The 21,127-nt window shown below is 31.7% G+C and overlaps 1 pseudogene; it reads left to right on the top strand.

Moving 5' to 3' along the window:
- The first annotated feature begins 378 nt into the window (after nt 1–378).
- On the top strand, nt 379–20,438 carry LOC128173950 (multiple epidermal growth factor-like domains protein 11; annotated as a pseudogene).
- The last annotated feature ends 689 nt before the right edge of the window (nt 20,439–21,127 follow it).

A 21,127-nucleotide genomic window follows, 5' to 3' on the forward strand; every position in this document is an offset into this window, starting at 1 on the left:
ATGTGAATGAAAAATATTTATTCTATACCATATTAATCGATTGGACAGCAAGCTTCTTAAAGTCAAGTGCATTGCAAAATACCATGCATAGTTGTATAGAAAAAAGAAGTACATTCAGAAATATGATTTTAATATTCAACCTAACTTGTTGAAAAATAAGTTCCGGTCCAGTATCATGCAACTTAATATAAGACAAGTAAATGAAGTCAGTGTGTTATGTAAACATAAAGCAAAACAGCCAATACATTACATGCATGAGGTTTTTTGCATAGTCAGAATATTGAATGGTTCGCGGAAATTTTATTATACAAGGACGCATTTATGGTGAAAACTGTCGTTGAAACACAAACGGGAGATTATCAGTTGGCTTGCACAAAGATGGACGATAAGAATACATATCTTCACGTGCTTCTTCTGCTGAATATTACTGCGGCCTCCAGTTACTGTACGTATGCTATATGATGTTTGATGTAATGATTAAACCCATAATAAAATGAAAGTCATGGTTATTTATAATTTTCAAAGGTATATAGTATTGATATGTTCTTAAAATGTAGCTGTGTTGCAGTTTATATCATTCTGAGACATCAACCGTATATATTGGAAAGAATGAATAAAACACACGACTGCTAGAAGAATTTCTTACAATTTGCTAGTTTTATTACTGTTTTGTTTATAGCCGATAAGTGCATAATTTGCGATTAACTAATAGTGTTGCATTATATAAATCGATATCGAGTAAACGATTATGTCCCGTGATGTATCGGTACACAAATAAATGCAAATGAATTTAAATGAAGAATGTTAATGTTTCATTAAAATTTCATAATCTTCTTTATACCCACTATATTACACTAAAGCTTTATAAAATGTTCCTGCTTAAGGTGCTTTTAATCTAGACAATTCAGTGTAATGCGGATGTTTAATTGCTGTAAGGAAGAAAGCATTTGCGCACCACAACCCCCCCCCCCCCCCCCGACACAAACGAGTGTAAGAACTTAGATATATATTTTTCTGTCAAATGCAGTTACTGTACGAATACAACTGACTGGTTTATTTCTTTCAATGTGATAAAAAATGTCACATTGTGTTACAATTTCATAATAAATATACTGTAATGTAAAAACTTTCTGTATTCATATATAATGTTCTTTCTAAAATAAAAACATTGTTGACATCTATTGCTTGCGTACTTTATTGGGATCAGCATAAATTGTTGCGATATATTCTAATGTCCATTAAGGGTGTTGTCTACACAGGGTTAGAGTTCTCAACTTTGGATTGTTATCAAGTTCTATGTAATGAGTAAACTTGTTTTAAAAAAAAATATTTTGATGAAATGAATTATTACTGACAAAACATTCGATATGTTTACTTTAATATCGAATTGGGCTCAACCAAATTAGACGTTTAGCCAATCAGAAGATATTCGGACTAAATTTTGCAGATTTCGTTTTCTGCTAAAACATTTTTCGCAGCACCCTAATATTAAAAGTTAAGATTTTATATTTTAGTCTTTTGTTTTTACCTAACTTATTCATTACAATGATCTAATGGCACACATTGCCAAAATATTTAAAAAAAATTAAAACGAAAATTTCATGCAAACAGAATAAGGTCATTATAAGAAGTTCAATGCTACAAATATTTTTGTATTATCATCATTCAATTTTTTGTTCAATTGGATCAAAATGGGTAGGGATTTGAAATCTTACAGAGGAAATTCGGACTGGAATATTTTTTTTAAATTGTCGCTGAAATTCTAATGCTTTGTTGATTTTCTTGAATTAAAAAAAATATTAAATGGCCAATAACTCAAAAAGTAGGTCATTGACCTACTTTTTTGAAAATGAAAAATAGGACTTCAATTAAACCTCTATATCATACAATAGATGCTATTTGATTATCATCAGCGGAATTTTTTTTCATTTTAGTAGACGTCATTCTTAATAAAAACACTAGTAGAGCAATATACATTTATTCAGAATTCATTCAAACGGTTCATTCCATTTTTGCATCCAAAAGAAGATATGTTTATTATTACAGTACAGTTTGTCGTTCCTGGTGTTACACAGGCTGACAGTAGTCCTGTTCATTATTCTGGTGGCGAATACCCCTACTTGGCAAACAGGACCGTGGATGGAAACTTCAGTCAAAACATAAGAGCCTGCCTACATACAGCGGTATCCGGGGTCACAGAGGCGTGGCTACGTATTGATCTACACAACATGAGAAGTATTAAGTCTGTGAAATTCTGGTACAGGAATGACAGTAAGTATATATTGGAAACACAATCTATCTTTTTTTTTCATTAATAAAACATTCTGTATAAAAAAAACCCGAAAACGCGTTCTAAAATTTGTATTATTTTTGTATGGTCGTCCCATTAGCAATGACCAAGTGCATGTTTCGGAAATTGTTCTTAATTTGATTAATTATTGTAATTTTTAATCCCATACAATTCTAAATCAGGGAGTTTTTTGTTAATTGAAAGAACTTGTGAAATGAAAAATCCTAAAACATGAAAAATCATATTTGGGTAATAAGAAATTATTAAGCCTGTCAGTTGTCGAAGCACAAGTAATATTGAGATCTTGGGATTTTTACAAAGATCGGAAACTCTTGTTAACTAGAATTCGATATGCATAAATAATCATTGTATACATTTAAAAATGATTTTGTATATAAAATCGAAATATGATTAGGGTAGTTTGCGGATTTAAAGCTTGTATTCTTCTTACAATGTTTGTATACTCACTGCTTTCTTCGGTTTATTTAAAACTTTTTTTCTAGAATCGTTTATTGAGGTATTTGTATCCCATTCATTTTTATCAACTAACACAACGCAATATTAATAATATATAAGATATATAGTAACATACATATTCTAGTCGGTAAATGTATTTCAAAAATATGCTCTTAAGTTTTAAATGAGGATATATAGTATTACTCAACACCGTAAAAGAACAGTTTAATAAAGAGTTTCTTTAAAAAATTAATATTTGGGTGCGGCATTTTTACAAAACATCTTTAAAGTAAAAAAAATCGCAAAACTGTTTATTTTAGTTACCACGCTACTCTTAGTTAGGGTGACATGAAAATCTTTTGCACGTTTATAAAAAAAAATGCAAATGCAAATGTTAACTAAACACACTTAATGGCACAGTGATTTACTTCAACCAATTCAACGCAAAAATAATTGCCATATAAATATTGACTTAATGAAATTGTCATGCGATTTGTTTTTTTAAAAGAATTGCTTTTTAGTGGTAAAGTAGCGAAGTATGAATGTTTTACTTCATATGTATATGCATTAACATATCAAAGACAGATAATGATACATCTGTACACAGAAATCTTCTTGTGAACTATTATTTGAAAGAAATCAAGATCATTGCAAATGATTGCTGTACTTTTTAGAAAGAAGAATTAAAAACACTACAACATGCATTTTTTAGATGTACTAATGTTTTATCCGTGTAGAATAATCTTAGTATGTTACCAATATACCATTTAGTCCTCTGAACTTCATAATTTGATATATAAAGCAATTCATATTTATTTGTCTGAAACAAAATAAGATTCCAAACTATGTTGATTTATTATATCATTTGAGTTTTAAAAAGAAATATGCATAAATTCAAATATTTCAATTTAGGAAATCTGAAAAATGCTGGTCACAGTGGGAGTATTTCTTTTGTTTATAATTGTATAATTATATTACACAGAAGTGGAATTGGCTTTGAATATAATTATTCTTTCATTTTTTTAACCCATTTTAATATACACTCTCAGGTTCATTTACTTTTGATTTTCGAATGAGTGTGTAAATGAAAGTGTTATGGAAAGAGAGTGATTAAATTTTTAAATAAAATTGACATTAGTTTGAAAGAAATTGTGTATAATTGAATTTTAAAAATGTAAATAAGTAAACAAAAATCAAAGACAATACAGTTTACCAATATTTCATGAATATATTACATGCATATCTACTCTGTACATAAGGAGGCAATATAGCATATAACACAGAACGTCTGAGGGGTTACAGCATCCGTGTATCCAACGTATCAAACGTAGCAACTAATGCAACAGATGCGTGCTTCACTGATGATATGTCACACACATTACCAACTGTCATCCAGGAGAACTGTAAAAAAACAGCAAGATATGTATGGTTCTATCAGCCTCATGTAAGTAGCTGGGATGATAGAGTTCCAGCTTTGGAAATATGTGAAGTGCAGATATTTGGTAAACTAAAAAATTGTGTTACATTATAAGTACCAATTACTGTGGAATCATTTTATTTCGTGGGGGCCAATTTTCATGGATTGCTTTAATTTTACAGATTCGTGGGGACGTAATTTCGTGTATTCTCTTAAACTTACAAATGATATTTGACTTCGTTACTCTAATTTATTAATTCATGGAGGATGTTAATTTGTGAATAAGAGGTACCGACGAATTCCACGAAAATTGAGCCTCAACGAAATCTAATGATTCCACAGTATATTATATATTCAATACTGCATGTTTTTTTTATGATGTGTTCTTGAATCTAAGTAACAGATTACTAACATGTTATCTAGGTTGTGAAACAGGAACATATAATGTCAACTGTTCTAAAACATGTCGTCATTGTAAGAATAATGAAACCTGTGACATTGACACTGGAGAATGTGATGTTAATGGGTGTGCGCTTCCAGGATTTAAACCGCCTTTGTTTAGTGGTAAGTAAACAAATTTAGCAAAATAGCATTGTGTATTTGTCAGTGTTAATTGGGTTAAGTGTTATCTTAAGATTTATCACTCCTGAATGATAAGTTCTAGAATGTTAGTTTTTATCTTTGAACTGTATTGCTTTAAAAAAAAAATTAACATTAATCGCTGTCGTTTCTTTTCTAAGTGACCGACGAACTGTTTTTTGATTTAAAATAAATCTTGGCTTAGTAGTCAATCAACAGAAAGAATATTACAGTCAAAATAAGAGTATGGAAATCTATTAACAAGTCTAAAAAGTTTAAGAGGTGAACGTGTCATTCTTTCTCACCTTGATATATACATTGCATTATTTGGTCTTTATAAGTCTTCAAATATCTCTTCAAATAATTGAAATATTAAAACATTTGCAAATGAGTTGAAAATGTTCGCAAAGCTTACAAATTGACCTTTTAAAAGGAAATATGTAAACCTATTACACCACTGATTAAAGTAAATAGTTGACGTTTTTTAATCAAAAAACATAAAAGTAAATATTTGGGAGCTTTTAGATACAATTATGGAAACCAAAAGGCTCGTAAAAACGCGCATATGGTCTCTTAACCGACTTGTAGTTTACAACTTCCAAGATATGTGTGGCGCAAATTGCATCCTTCAATAAAATATAGTTATCTGCTGCATCATACACTGCACTGATTAGTTATGTATGATAACATTTGTTCATGCAAGATAATGAAAAACAATAAAATGCATTTCAATTAAATCGCTTAGATTAGTGAGGCATTTGCATTTTTTCTGAGTTTATGATGACAGTTGAGCGCTAACAGACCGCCTAAAGATTAACTTTGTTAAAACATATACAGGATATGTACACTGGTTCGCTTTGTGTTATCCATTTGTCATTCAAACCTCCAAACTTTCCTAATGTGTATAAATATATACCAATCTGTTAAATAAAATGACTTTTTGATACAAATTTCGAGAAATGATGTCCTGTCAATGTAAAATTTCAATTTCCATACAATTTTCATTGTTTTTTCATTAAAGAACGTAAATCAACTCTACAAATATTTTGTATTGAAGAAACATTTTTTGCAATATATATTAATGTTCTTTTGTTTGTCCAACCTTTTTGTACCTTTTTTTTTAGGGGAGGGAGAGGGGGTGGGGGGTTGTTCCATCAAGTATACTGTATATTCAATAACATCATAACAACCACAACAGCAACAACAGAAAACTCATATTTTTCTTCAAACAAATTGTTATCCCAAATTATACATGTATCATCTTATACACTGAGTCTCTATATTCAGTTCCATAGAATATATGTAAAAATATGAAACCAAGGAAACTGGGCCAGGGGGTTAGTTAGCTTGTTTGCTTTTAGTGGTTTTGTGGTGGGTGGATTTTTTCTAGTTTAAAGACTGTTTTATTATTGTTTTTTTTCTCTTCTAGAATGTAGACCTGGATCTTACGGATCTAATTGCAGCTCAAGTTGCAGTTCGTACTGTCAAAATAAAACTTGTGACCGTTACACTGGAGAATGTCTGTATGGTTGTACACCTGGATATCAAAAGCCAGATTGCGTTATGCGTAAGATATATCTCAACCTTTCTTTGTATTTCTGTGTTAAGGTATTGTGTTATCACAAAACAAATCACAAAAGATTTGTAGTTCAAAGAACATTAAGCCTATATGCTTCATAACCGTTTGCTTAAGAATTAAAAGTTGTTTTAGAAAATTGTCACAATGGAGACTATGGTGATGTAAAATTTTTATCGAACGCATGTGTATTTGGTTTCAAAACACACCAATTAATAAAATATTAAACGCTAAAAGCTTACAAAATTGAAAATAGAAAAAAATATACGTAAGTTTTTTTTCTTTGGTAAATCTCTTTTTATCCGTATTTTTTTCATATCAGCTATTAAAGTTTTTTCTGTTTTTATCATTACATAAACAAGTTTCTGCCTTTAGCTTGCATGCATGGCTATTACGGAGAAAATTGCACCAAGACATGTGGAAACTGTTTGAATAATGACACATGTGACAATATCAACGGTACCTGTACATATGAATGCAAAGAGGGATTTAAAGGTGGTTTTTGCACAACAGGTACGATTTAGTTGAAACAGCGTTTTCATATAACTTTGTGTCAAACTCAAATAGAAGAATACTCTTTCTTTCAACAGATGCCTTTGTGCTAATTTTTTGTGCCTTAGAAATATGTATTCGTTTTAGTGCATTTAGAAATCACACAAAGGAACAAAAACGTTTGTTTGATTTTATATTGTAAAGTATAATAATAGTCATACTGTTTACATGTTTGTAATTTCCGCGTTAACCTAACTTTATCAATCTATGGACCAATTATTCACTTTCATACTTTGTAGCCATTAAGAGTTTGTATGTAACAAAAAAGCTGCAAGATTAGATACATTTGCAATAATGAATATAAATTAAATAGGAGTATACTTTATAATTACAAAATAATCTGTTCATTAATTGTCTTAGATGTCTGAGAAAAAATCATGCTTATCTTTATAGTTGGGTTTTTTAGAATGTAGTTCTTATGAATACGGACGAAACTGTCAGAACGTATGCAGCTATCAGTGTTATAACAATGAAACTTGTGATCCCTTCTTTGGAAATTGTAGCAGATGTGCTGACGGTTATCAAAATGCACGATGCGACGAATGTAAGATATTAAATTTGCCATCTTATAGTTACACAGACAAAGAATGAAATCATGAGAAAATATTATAACCAAAACACAAGCAATTTACATTTTTCTAAAATAAATGCTGTTCTCACTAATCATAGAATGCAATAATAGAACCTATGGAGAGAATTGCACATACCAATGTGGGCAATGTCTTAATTCTGTGACTTGTGATCATGTAAATGGCAAGTGCTTCGGTGGATGTAAACCTGGATGGCATAAGACAGACAAATGCGATAAACGTATGTATATAATTTGGAGGTCTGTGTTGCTCTGCTTTGAAGTTGCATTTTGTTTTATGGATTTTTGAAATTGGTCGCGGTTTGTGTTTGTCATTTTTTCACGTATACGCTTTAAAGATGTTATCATAAATCGTATGTATACGCTTAGATTATCTTATCATACACGTATAAACGTATGTATAAGCTTAATTTAACTTTACATCATGCGAATTGATATGTTTTGCAGTCACATCATGATGTATTAAAAGTAGCAGACATATGTTGTTTAGCAATGAAAGGGAATGAAGATTAGACGAGCAACTTAAATGTTGCAACAAAACAGGTTTCACCATAAAAGTTTAGATTTTTTTTCTCAAAATATAAAATAAATACTAATGGCTCTAGGCATACGGCATTTCTTTCAGATAAAGTGTAGAAGGCTAGTCTTCAATTCAATTACAGTTTCCGAAAATGAATGTACACATTAACCTATGTTGAAACTACCTGGTATATATTAACATTTGATGTATATTACCACTTATGTTTGCATTTGAAATCTGTGACGTTTAATTTTAAATAACATGCCACACCTATCAAAACAAAGTTAGACGTTATTACGCTTTTTAAAAGATTGCCATTTTTAGATGAAAATATGACAATAACAAACTGTCAACCATCTCAAAAATGCATAAAACGTAATACAAATTCAAAGCAGGCAACACGGACCTCTAAAAAGATAGAGGTAGGGTCAGGTGTCATGGAAAAGTAAGCATCCTCTGCTGACCGGTCACACCCGCCGTGCGCCCAATGTCATATCGATAAAAATGTCTTATCGGGAAAAATGTCGTAATTTTTGGAAAATATCATGACCATATCACAATGTAATACTTTTAAATACATTAAAAGTTCAAATTGCTTGATTCTTTTAATATGTACCTATTTAAATCGCTATATGATGTCTGTTTTATCATAAAAACGATCGGCATTATATTTTGGAGCTGCAAAAACGAGTAGATAGCATGCATTATGCCTGTTTTTTTTCTATTATTCATATTACTGATAAAGAACGAATTTAATAGCTTTAAAGCGACAAGACAGAAATATTTCATACAGGAAATCATCTAAATGAATATACTGTAGATTCCTTATTTTACGCGAGTACTTAATTTCGCGATTCAACGATTAACCATCAAATCGCGAGAACATAAAATCGCGAATGCCGAAATTTTATCTTTGATTCATGTTGTTTACATGTGTCCCAAAATTAAAAGCGAGATTCTAAAATTTGCGAGACGGGCTTCTTGCGATTTTACGCGGATATTAATTCCTGGCGTTTAAATAGTAATTTACAGTAAATATAATCATCAAAAGCTGATTTTATGATATCGTCGGTCCATATGTATAGGACACCTGGCCGTGTAGACAGACTATCGCGCGTTATATAGATAAAATAGGCATTTAATGCTTAAATAGATAACATACACTCATGTTGAATGTTAGCACATGTTAGCATGTTGAATATTTGTAGCATACGTCAATGTAATATAATTTTTTGCTGTTGATAGAATGCATTTCTGGAATTTACGGCAATGAGTGCAACTTAAACTGTAGTCAGTTCTGCAACGCAAAGTCATGCTATCAAACCACAGGAGAATGTGTTCACGGTTGTAAAGATGGATACATTGGTGGTCTCTGCACAATATGTAAGATATCAGTCGTAATTTTTAAGACGGTATCTTTTTAAGATATGTTATCACTCCATGCTATTGATTTTGGAATAACAACACAACAGATGTATGAATTAGGATGTTTATAACTCTGTAAGAAATGTAGGAAAATGAGATTAAAAAAAGAAGCTTCACTTCAAGATGACCAAAATACTGCAGACTTTGTGAGATAAATTAGGAGCAGATTTTGTGTTGAAAATCAATTATTCGTGTTAAAAATTGAAACAACACCAATAATGTTTTTTGTAAGATTGGTTTTTCTTTATGTTTTACTGAATTTAGCGTGTCCAAATGGCGTTTTTGGAAGAAAATGTCTGGAAACTTGTGGAAACTGTCTGGGTGACGAAACATGTTACAACGTTGACGGAATGTGTATGGATGGATGCAATGAGGGATTCAAAGGAGATTTATGTAAAACAGGTTAAAAAATAAGTCACTAATGCAGATGACGAAACGTGAAAAATCGGCGCTTGCATTCTCTCTAAAATAGAGTGTACACACTTTACATTCACTTTATATTTTGTCCTAGACATTGCGGTTTTAAATAATAAACTGAACTTTCCGAAGCAGACGCTATTTCGATATAATTTTTCTTTTTCATATTAAGTGAAACGGCATTTCATTTGGCAACTGAAAAACAATCCAAAAGCTTTGAGCAAAATTGAACCAAACATAAAATTGTTTTGATATTTCGCAAAGAACATGGTCTTGGGTCACAACCAAAGGTCAAATTCAATGCATCATTCTTAACAATTTTAAATAAAGTAAAAATCACTCCCTCTGACAGCAAGACAAAAAACTGACAATGTGGCCATTTCATATAGTAAATTTATGCTTGTACATAATGCTGGGTGAAAACTGAACTTTTGTTCAGTGTACTTTTTGATCTGTCAAAACGTTAAGAATAATTATTTGAAAAGTACATAAGATAAAACATTGGTTGCAATTGCGTTCATTGCAAATCACGATAACATCGATCATTTTATTAATACATGTATAAAGAATATCCTGTTTTTGTCTTGAAATGATATAAATGAATGTTTGTATGCATTTGAAATATACATTTCAGCATTCAAATACAGTGAGATCAGTTATTATTGTTGTAATTTTAGCATGTAGCCCTGGAGAATATGGGCGGAACTGTCAGTTCCGATGCAGTGACTATTGTCACAATACCGAAGTTTGTGACGCCTTCTTTGGAAATTGTAGCAAATGTGCGGATGGCTTCCAGAAAGCTAAATGTGATAAGCGTAAGTTTATTTTTATATGAATGATAGTTGTCTTTATTAAGGTTTTCCGCTCTCAGCGGAAAACCTTACTATTATTCTGAAAAATTTTCAAATTTCTTATTATTTTTTTTTTCTTCTAGACGCCAACTTTGATCCTTAATATCTCGCTCGTTTGTTCACCGATTGTTTTGAAATTTTCAGGACTGATAACATGCCGCGTGATGTTGCGTTACATATTTTCGTTGAGGAAAATCCCTATCCGGTTTTGAGTTATTCCCCTTTTAGTAAAATTTAGCGACTTCTTTTGTCCAGGGGGTTTAGCTTAAACGATGACTGGCAGAGTCTCAAAGATGGGCTGGTTTGGAAGCTAATACATTGAATTTGTGCGAGATATATTTTATTTATTATTTAAATGCAAATAAAAGGGGTAGTATAGATGTTGAAACAAAGGTAAGAAAAAAAAATCAAAAAAATTCGCGTATTTTCCGTATTAGTTTTCTACCTGATAAAAATTTGTTATAACATGTATTTTAAAAGTTCTTGGTCTTCCCCAGACCTTTCATTCAGTATACCGAAAAAGGGGCTGGCCCTTATAATTAGGGAGTTAGAGGCGTCCAAAGTTTCTTGTCAATAACTTAAAAAGGAATAAACATTTCTAATGCATTATTGAAGCAAAGTTGTAAAGAAATTAATTTTGAATCCTTCTATAGTATTCAATTTAATGTTTTCGTAATTTATAGTCAGTATTTGCAGAAACAATGTTGTCAGTTCGGTCCATTTTTTGTGGGGGTGCGCACGTTTATGAGGTTATGAAAGGGCTTCTTGTAATGCACTAACTGATACATGTAGCGGGCAAAAATAATTCCACATAAAATTCCCAAATGTTTTTATACATATGTACATTTTCATTTGATATAGATAAACCTCTTTGACCTTATTTTTGTTGTTTGTTTCATAACTGTGCCCCTGTCTATATTTAGATGCATTACGAGACTCAGGTAACCGATCGATAGGAGAGTCGCTAGCTGTATTCAGGCCGTCGCCTAGACGACAGTGCATGTGCTTGTAGAGCTGGACGTACACGTTTAACGCCCCACTGTGTTACTGTAACAGAGACATTTTGAATTGTTTCAGTGCTGGGAGATGTGTTAATAAAATGGTTCCAATGCATGGTAATTAAACTCAACTTTTCTTCAATACGTATACACGGCCGTCATATAAAGCACAATGTGTATTACTGACATGACAAATGTACGCTGGCAATTTAAACGAACGCAGGATTGCTCCCGATAGAACAATTCTTTTAAAGCCAAAAAAAATACCGATTTGCGATGGATATAATATAATTATCATCGTGGAGATGATTTTAAAAAGTGAACCTATTATTCGTATACGATAATATTTGAATCCAAAGCCGCTAGTTTTAAGTTACGGTTATTAGGGATATTAATTATGACTTGCCCCGCGTTTCAGGTTTTTTACTTGCAAAACATCTACAAACGAAAATACCAAACAACCTTCAGCAGTAACTTTTAAATTATTTATTCCATACACAATTCTAAAGAGGTAATTAAATAAATTTTATAAATGCTTTATACGTGTATTCGCTATCTTCCATGGAAAAAAGTGGCATGGAAAAAATGTTGTTCAATGTTCATCAAATACGCTGTAGCCTTAGCAATCGAAAATAATTAACAAACTGTATATTGATAGATTGACATATCAACAAACATTCAGACCCGCAATGTGTTTTCTTACAAGTTCTATAAAACGTAGACTCAATGACTGAATTCTTTACCGTTTTCCGTCTGGGTTATTTTGAATCACGTGTGTACGTTATGTGTAGCGATATAGATGAACACTTTAAGTGTTTAATTTTAAAAGAAATTGTGTACATGCAGAGCAATGCAATGCTAGGACAATAAAATTCCAACAATGTATATGGTGAGGCCGGTCAGACTGTTACTGGTTCTGCTTGTTATACAAATAGCGTATGTAAGACGAAGTATTTGGGTGTTATATTTTAAACAAATATAAGTATTGCTTTCTTTAAAGCTTGCATTACTCAACAAAGTATTGTATTGGAATCATTCTTAGTTACCTTAGCTGCATATATGTACCGCTCGGTCTGTATCCCGGAAAAATTGACTACCATCCGAAATTTTTCATACAAGGTCTACAGACTTGCAGATAACATTACCTTTAAAAATACATTTTAGAATTTGCCGCTGTTTATAAATTCATTAAAAAGACGCGCAGAACCAAGTGGTAATATGTCGTTTGATATGGGATTTATGACGTCTATTTATATTGTTTTCATTAAAATTATTTCATTATTTCAAGCTTGTGGGTGGAATGAAATCAGTTTCACATGTTATATGACATAAAGATGTCCTCTCCCCACTTTTTCTCGAAGCAACTATTTTTATTTTACATAAAAAAAATTGAATTATCATGGAGTTCCCCCCCCCCCCCCCATTTTGGTAGCATGTAAAAAAAATGGTATGAAATTGAAATTATGAGTGAAATTTTGAAAATTTTGGAAAATTCAAAAAAAAAAATACTTTTTTTGCTTGTCAAGATTTGTTGAATGATTCCCCCCCCCCCCCCACTTTTAAAAACGATGCTACGTGCTTGGAAATCACTCATTTCTTTATTCCCCTCTTGAATAAACAACACAAACTAACAAACATAACTGATCCAGATAAATATAATTACATGTATCAAAAATAAACTTAAAAAACAAACTACACATTCATCCTTCACCCACAATTAATATTGCCTTTTCGATATTTGTCATCGTTGTAGACCCGTGTAACAATCTGTTAAGTAGGTTCTTGCACGAAAAAGAACCCCTTGCTGATCTACATTTTCATTAACGCATACAAAGAAAAAATATATTTTGATTTATTTTTGAATTTCTTTTAATGTAAAAAAAAGAGAAGAAATTGGTTCTTAGTCTTTCTTTATGCCTGTTTGTTACCGGTTAATCCAAGTTCATTTTGAATATCCTTTTGTAATTTAAAAAATGCGATGTAAATTTTGTTCATGCAATATTTCGGATAAAGCAATGAAGAGTTGTTTCTTGAAATTTTATTAGACCATAAAATTGTAAAATGCTAACATTGAAAATTGTGCCCGATTTCTTTCTTTTTTTTAAGGTAAAACTTTACTGATTTAAAAAATGATTCTTTGAGACAAACAAATTGACATAATCAATAAGAGTTTGATAATCTCTAACTGCAGGTCTGTAGCTTTTAGTCAGAAAAAGAATCGGATGGACGACCTAGGACACAGATCGTCCATCCGAATTTCTTGAAAGTTGCCATTATTTTCGTACGCGGACGCAATACTCACCGAGACTAAATGGTTCGTATCTTAAGTTTTAAGTTTTAACTGCTTTGAAAGGTAATAATATTGGTTTTCTGATAATAATGAACCTGAAAAATTAAATAAAAATGGTTAAAATTACACAAAAATTACCGGCATCGGTCTTCTCCGTGCGCGGATCTAGAAGGGGAAGGGTTCCAGACCCCCCCCCCCCAGCGAAATTTCTTTCAATTACGTGTACATTATAAACTTACCAAATATGCCTCGGACATCCCTTGGCAAACTCAAATAACCGTCTGACTTTTAAACCCCCACCCCGGAAAAATTTTCTGATCCGCGCATGTTCCCCCTCCTCGAAATACAAAATTATTCTTCAGAACCCCTTGTAAAATATCCAGGATCTCCGCATATATACTAAGATATTCATTGGCGCTTGCGTTCGATAAAAATGCGTGTAAAACGTTTGCCAATGGTCTTTTTACCTTCGTACCGGGCATAACCACAGTCCCACTCTGTGAATAAAATGCGGCGAATCAAACTAGAGACAACGTGTTAAGAGCTGTATTTTCTTATAAACATGTAGTATCATCGTGCAAAATGCACTGTTCAATTATAATTTTTTTTTACTTTACTTGTAAAATTCAACATCTGTTTCGTAATTTTTTCTCACAGTTTATTTCTTACATAGTTACTTTTTATGGCGTCGAGCGAAGCTCGAAAGCAATCTAGGGATCGTACGTCCGGAAGTTACATTTTTAGGAGCCAAGCAACTCAAATGAGTGCAAAGTTTTCGTATGTGTTTGAAGAAAAATAGATGACATACTTCAATTTCGAGCAGAACTGTACGTCAACAAAACAAGTTTGCAGATTCGAAATGGTTGCCGTCTTTAAAAATGTTCACATTTTATTGAAAACAACATGTTTCAGCGGATGAATACATTAGCACCGAGACACATGCGATAGCTAGGCTTACATACTCAATTTGGTTATGAAATGTACTAGCCTGCAAAATAGATTATTTTGTATCCATATCGAAAATTGACAATGCACAAATGTTTGATCTTGTAGAAACAAAACTTCCTAATCGAGCGATAAGTACATCTACAACCAAAAGTTATTTTAAACCAACTAGTGAACTACTTTAACTTTGTAAACAATGTGAATGGGTGCTTTCTTTTATCTACTCCTGATCTTTTCGGACCGTGTCATTTGGACCCTTGTGAATTTTAGATGAAATTGATAATAAGAGACAGAGTGGTTATCAGCAGTATACAATATATAGAATTAAACACAATAATAATTTTAATATTTATTTCCATATAAATAGAGAAAAAAAATCTAAAAGTTTTTTAACTCCTAAGAAATTTCTACATTAAACTTCAATTTTCAATTGAAATTCAAAACTTTTAAAGAATTAGGTGAGCAAATTTTTAATGAATTGTAATTTTATTAGTTATGTGATAAATAACATTTTTTATTTTTTTTTAAAGTTGCTAATGTATTTTTTTTTTTATTTTCTATAATTTATGAAAAAAAAATACCAGCTTTGGTCATTTTTTGGCAAAATATTGCATATAGGGTACCCTCATTGTACGGATAAGTCCTCCTACAGTTTTCAAAATAGGAAGCTGTTCATTTGCAGATCAATTATACATATATCAGAGGTATGCATATTGCTAAGATTTTGATTTTCGATAATAAATGAAAAAAAATACCAGCTTTTGAACTTGGTCATTTTTTGGCAAAATATTGCATATAGGGTACCCTCGTTGTACGGATAACTCCTCTTACAGTTCTCATGATAGGAAATTTTCTTTTGCAGATCAGTTATACATATATCAGAGGTGTGCTTATTGCTAGGATTTTGGTTACTGATAATTTATGAAAAAAATACCAGCTCTTGAATTTAGTCATTTTTTGGCAAAATATTGCATATAGCGTACCCTCATTGTGCGGATAACTCCTCTTACAGTTTTCAAGATAAGAAGTTGTTCTTTTGCAGATCAATTATACATATATCAGAGGTGTGCATACTGCTAGGATTTTGATTACTGATAATTTATGAAAAAAATACCAGCTTTTGAAGTTAGTCAATTTTTAGCAAAATATTGCATATAGGGTAACCTCATTGTACGGATAATTATTCCTAGAGTTTTATAGATAAAAAGTTGTTCTTTTGCAGATTAATTGTACATGTATCAGAGGTGTGCATATTTCTAGGATTTTTATTTCTGATTATTTATGAAAAAAATACCAGCTTTTGAACTAAGTCTTTTTTAGCAAAATATTGCATATGGGGTACTTTATTTCACTGGATATGGGTTGACATGTATTATGGATACAGTTCACATATAAAAAGAAAACCCGGTTAGCTGTCACATTGACAGCTTTTCACTTGTTTAAAAAATTATTTAGGTTTTTACTCTTCAAATTAACTTTAACTCGACGCCATTGTGGCCCTTCAGGCCTTTGATTTTATTTCAGACTTTATATGTGATTTCAAAGAGACAGAGTGTCATGTCTTAAGGACTGTTAATCTCTTAAAACAACATTGTGCAATAATCAGATTTTTATTTCTTGGACATCAAAGACTCATTGAGTTTTTTAATATTTTATATCTGTGAACCTTTCACTCAGCTTACTTATATCATTACCTGTCAATTGCAATTTATGCTCATTGTTAAAATTCTTATAAATAGTTATGTACAATTGTCAATGCGCAGTCTGGAATACGCGTCCAGCCCCGGCCACGTCTGACTCTCCCAGAGTCTTGAGTCCGGAGGCCACTTCTGGCCGTATCCGACTTGTTTGTAACATGTCTGTCTGTTAAATTGTTATAATGTTGCCATCGTTGAGTCTCGTCCAATAATGTGGAATCCTGCATCAATTGCCTGTTTATTTCTCTGGAACTGTATACTGGTGGACCTTTGGGAATACGGCAAACCTACCCTTCGTTTTAGCTTACGGCCCACAACGCGCCCCAACCTTTTACCTTATACACTTTACGCCAACATTCCCTCACCCGGTTTGTACTGCACACGACCGATGCATATCCAGACGAATTCTCTATCACCGTAAAATCTACGCGGTCACAGAAATATAATACTTTGTTTCTCAGTGTTTACACATCTAATATTGTACTATAGTCAGCTATCAATTTTTTGTAATACGTCACAAGTATGACGCAGCTACGACGGAAAACCTAATCGTTGCTTGCAACGAGCTCGTCTCTAGTTTTCACTGATATTATTGGAATGCAACAGTATATTTTTTTTTGATTTTGCATGTTGCTTATGTGTTTTCTTTTGTTTGTTAAGATATTGTTTGTTTTTTATTTCTTTGGCGTTTAAAGAATGTGACCGTGGGTATTATGGAGAGAGTTGTATGTTTCAATGTGGACAATGCGTAGATAATATCACCTGTAACAACATTAATGGCACCTGTCCCGGGGGATGTATGTCAGGATGGCAGAACTCAGATAAGTGTGATCAACGTATGCAAACGCTTAGATACAATCCAAATACAACTCGTTCTGTACTCATTAATCTAAATATATTTGTTTAATTTAATGAGCAAACGTTTACATTGTCTATAAATATTAGCATGCAGAAATGGTACTTTTGGAGAAGAATGCACGTATACATGTAGTGGAAATTGTTTGGATAATAAAACCTGTGATAAAATTGACGGGGGATGCAGAACCTGTGCTCCTGGATGGAAGGGTCATCTCTGTAATAAAAGTAGGAACATGGTTAACATGAAACTGGATTTGAAAGGGATGATAATATAGTTAACTTTTTATATAGTAATTTCAAATAGTACATAAGAGAAAAAAAAACCTTGTTAGTGGTTTTCATATAATTTTTTTCGCAATACCTTTTTTATGAAATGTTGATTTACAATATTTCAAAATTTAAAAAAAAAATGCAACAAGTTCCTGTGGATATTTTTTCAACATGATTAAACAACAAAATAACGATGTAGGATTTGTTTTAGATTAATTTTATACACCATTAACAATAAATGTGCTACTTTGTAAACTCTTTTTTCATTCAAATGAACTACAGCGTGTGATATTGGATGGTACGGTTTAAACTGTCAACTTGAGTGTGGACATTGCTTTAAAGCCCAACAGTGTTTGCATTATAACGGAAGCTGTTCTGGTGGCTGTATCGAAGGGTACAAAGGAGGAATGTGTGCAGAAAGTAGGGCCCTTTTTTCGAATGTTATTGGTGTTCAAACCCATCATTGTTAAATAGTATGAATATGAATTCATATTTATATCAAATGAAGTTTCATTGAAAAGGAAATATTTTGTTTAAAAATTCATATTAAATTACATTAACAGAAGAACTAGATGCATTCCGTAATTAAAGTTTTATAAATAAAATCCGGATGAAATATCATCAAACCAGTTTGCCTTTTCTTAAAATGATCAAATTTAATCAACCGAAGTTTGACAAAACGATTTCTAATATATCAAAGCTAATTCTTTTATGTTCTTATGTTAAAATATGAGGCAAGGTAATGAAAGATTATTACCGATATCGTATTGATTTTGCAATTCGAATATAAGAAAAAGAAAATTAATCTAGTTAAAAAAGTATTTAATATCTATCTATCTATCTATCTATCTATCTATCTATCTATCTATCTATCTATCTATCTATCTATCTAACTATCTATTTAAATCAATTCTTATGTTTTCTAGGATCGTCACAGGAATCAAACACACCGTATGTTGCAGTAATCGCTGTTTTTGTAGCCGTAATTGTCATCCTTGCAACTGCCATAGCAGTTCTTCTGATCTTAAGGTGTATACTAATTATTGATTCCATGTCCAAGTAATTCTGGAGAAGACACTTATTATTATTTATTATATCTAAATGGATAACTAATCAAAATTGGGATTTTGCAAAATGTTTTCATGGATAATTTCAATGTCTCATTTCCTCAAAGACTCAAAAATATGAATATAAAATCATAAAAAACGACATGTTTTTATAGAAGAAAAATAGCATTTTACTTTCATAAGTTACAATTACAATGCATCACTGAACAGCAGCTAAAACCTAAATGCATTTTACAAATCAGCACTTCCCTTTAAAAGATACAACATTCACTTGCATGTTTGCTTAAAAAAATATGAGTTTAAATTCTGATATTTGCAAACTATGACTGATTTTATGGTGTTTTTGTTCATACGTGTTATATGCAAGTTTTATGGTATATTTGTTTTATTTAATTTTAGGAATGCTAGCAAGAAAAAAGAAACACAGAGCCAAATAAACGAGGTCGACATGTACGATTTACCAAACGCTAAGTCAGGTAAAATCCATTTTGAAAGACTTGAACCAAAAGTAAAATGAAGGTATCATCTTTTTCCTATTGATGATTTACTCGGTAGAAAGGAATATTTATTCAGGAAAAGAAAGAAATGAATCGATAACGAGCATAAATGATAAAGTATAAAACGTATGAATGAAATATTTCTTTTATTAGATTAAGATTCTGGAAAAACTTTCAAGCAATAGTGATAAGACAAATGATATATATAGTCAAGACCTTTACATGTTTTCAAATATCGTGTTCTATATTACCCTTCACTGAATTTACCTCTTTATTTCAGAGAGTGGCGTGTATGATGTAATCCTCACCAAATGAAATAATATTGCAACATATACAAATATTTGTCAGGAAGTTATTAGTGTATATCATTATCAAAATCTGGAACAAAAAGTGTTTGAAGGGGTGAATATACAGAGACAATTGTTTTATACGATAGAAATCGGGTAAACAGCAAGTGATATCAAAAGTGCTATGAATTGAGACTTTTTTTCGACAAAACAGTTTTCGGCAAATAATGACCCAACGAATGTATATAAATCTTCTATAATTTTAGAATCATTAAGAACATATGACATCAAAAAAAGAGAAAAAGTTAACATTACTTAACCGTGTATCTTGAACTTCACATTTAATACGTACATGTATCAACAATTTGATCAATGCTAAACTTGAAAAGTTCTGCTAGCATCTTATGTTCTGTGTTGGTTTGATGCAATATACCGTTTTCTGTGCGAGTTCTATAAACGTTTGGAAGGTTTTTTTGAGAACCAAATGATTAACAATTTAATTGAGAAGAATGTAGAATTTTAGCAGTAGATTTGATAACACTAAGCTGTTTTGTCTTTACTTGTTATGTTTCTCCTGTTTGGTTGAACTATTGTGATAGTGCTTTTTTATACTATGAAATTAAAGAAGGCTATTTATAATTTTCACGTGATAATTCACCGAGGTGGGTTTGATATACTTTTCAATTGTACTGCATATACATCTATTTAAAAGTAATTACTTGGTTAACTATTTGGTCTGATTTCATAACATTGATTAATTTTACAATTTTTCGTATCGCTGTAGCCGAAATAAGACGCTTTAATGCCCGTTCACTTTTTTAAACTACCAGAGTTATTCAACTATTTCTGTAAATACGTTGAATAAATAGTTACGTGAATATATAACCAGTGTATCTTTCTTATTGACATTAAGCAAGTTTTACTTATACATATTACACATTCTGAATTTGTTTATGTTAGCTCACCTGAGCTGAAAGCTCAAGTTAGCCTTTCTGATCACATGTGTCTGTCGTCCGTCCGTCTCTCCGTCTGTCTGTAAACTTTCACATTTTCAACATCTTCTCCAGAACTACAATTTCAACCAAACTTGGCACAAAACACCCTAAGTCAAAGGGAATTCAAAGCTGTGAAAATTAAGGACAACGCCCTATTTTAGGGGGAATAATTAGAACAATTGGGTCTGATCGGTACTGTAATCAGCTAGGAAAACTGAACATTATCTAAAAGCACCCTCTGGTAGTCTTTATTAAAAGTTTTGAAATCCATGACCCCAGGGTACTATCGGAGAGCGACTTTTGAACATAGAAAAATATAGATTAAGTCTAAAAAGGTCTTCTTCTCAGAAACTTATCAGCCAGGAACCTTATGTGGAAAGAATCCTCAGGTAGGGTTGATTCAAGTTTGTACAAGTGAAGATCCGGTAGTAGGTGGAGACCACAATTGTGGGTCGAATTTTTACATAGAAATATAAAGAGAACAATCCTTTATAAAAGAGAATCAAATGGAAAAGAATTTGGCCAGAAAAGCTGAAACTTGTGTGAAAGCA

This window comes from Crassostrea angulata, chromosome 2, assembly GCF_025612915.1.
Source record: "Crassostrea angulata isolate pt1a10 chromosome 2, ASM2561291v2, whole genome shotgun sequence".
Lineage (NCBI taxonomy): Eukaryota > Metazoa > Mollusca > Bivalvia > Ostreida > Ostreidae > Magallana > Magallana angulata.